Source organism: Lathyrus oleraceus, chromosome 6 (genome assembly GCF_024323335.1).
Source record: "Lathyrus oleraceus cultivar Zhongwan6 chromosome 6, CAAS_Psat_ZW6_1.0, whole genome shotgun sequence".
Taxonomy (NCBI): domain Eukaryota; kingdom Viridiplantae; phylum Streptophyta; class Magnoliopsida; order Fabales; family Fabaceae; genus Lathyrus; species Lathyrus oleraceus.
Window position 1 is genome coordinate 162631047 of NC_066584.1, and position 1328 is coordinate 162632374.

Below are 1328 nucleotides of genomic sequence, written 5' to 3' on the forward strand. Positions count from 1 at the left end.
GATCTTGTTGAGGTTGTCCAGGGAATTATCCTCCAGGTGTGGTTTGAGGGGCTTGGTTTAAATCTACCTGAGAGATCTGGGTTTCAAGCATCTTAGTATGAGTAACTATTTGGTCAACCTTGGTTCCTAACTGAGTAATCAATTCGTTAACATGAATGTTCTGGTTCATGAACTCCATGTTTTGTTGGGTTTAAGCGGTGATAAAATTTTCCATAATTTTCTCAAGGCTCGGCTTTGGTGGCACTGGTTGCATAGGTTGATTTGATCTTGGGGCTTGATAACTAGGTCTCGGAGGTGCATTATTTTGGATTGGGTTATTGTTTTTATAGGAGAAGTTCGGGTGATTCCTCCATCCAGGGTTATAGGTATTCGAGTATGGGTTCCCTTGGGTGTAGTTCACTTGCTCAGAGTGGGTTTTGTTTAATAGACTGCATTCTGCAGATTGGTGTCCTTTGGTTCCATATATCTCACAATCCGACGACACTGCGGCTACAGTATTCGGGTTTATGCACATATTCTCGACCTTAAGGGCTAATGCGTCCATTTTAGCTTGCATCATGTCTATAGATCTTAGTTCATGCACTCCTCCTTGGGCTTCCTTCTTCTCAATTGTCGCTCGTTCGACTCCCCATGATTGATGGTTTTGAGCCATATCTTCGATGAGGGCACTAGCTTCAGGATAAGGTTTGTTCATCAGAGCACCGCCTGCAGCAGCGTCGATGGTCATCTTTGTGTTATAGTGAAGTCCATTATAGAAGGTTTGAATGATTAACCAATTTTCTAAACCATGATATGGGCATGCTCATAACAACTCTTTATATCTCTCCCAAGCTTCGAACAACGATTCTCCTTGGTTTTGGGTAAATCTAGTTATATGGTTTCGAAGAACAGCGGTCTTACTCGGGGGAAAGTATCTAGCAAGAAATACTCTTCTAAGGTTATCCCAAGTCGTAATGGAATTGGGTGGAAGGGAATCTAACCATGATAGGGCTTTATCTCTGAGGGAAAAAGGGAATAATCTTAAACGTATTGCCTCAGGAAAAGCTCCATTGGTTTTAAAAGTGTCTTCTAATTGAAGAAATATTTTTAAATGTTGGTTTGGGTTCTCAGTAGCGAGACCTGCAAATTGTCTCTGTTGCACTAGTTGCAACAGGGATGGTTTAAGTTCGAAATTATTAGCTGGGTTGGTTGGGTTTACTATACTAGAACTAGGTTCTTCGTTGGATGGTTGAGCGAAATCCTTAAGAGGTCTTTGGTTTTGATCTTCGGCCATAGCTCTCTTAATTCTATGAAAGAATAAACGTGCGCGAGCGTAACGTTCAGGTTCC

The 1328-nt window shown here is 41.7% G+C and overlaps 1 non-coding gene across 1 annotated transcript; it reads left to right on the forward strand.

Annotated features, from left to right (window-relative positions):
• The first annotated feature begins 782 nt into the window (after positions 1–782).
• Positions 783–889, forward strand: LOC127098885 (small nucleolar RNA R71). Its single transcript, XR_007793569.1, has one exon. It is a non-coding gene; the product is annotated as a small nucleolar RNA R71 (small nucleolar RNA).
• Positions 890–1328: the final 439 nt, after the last annotated feature.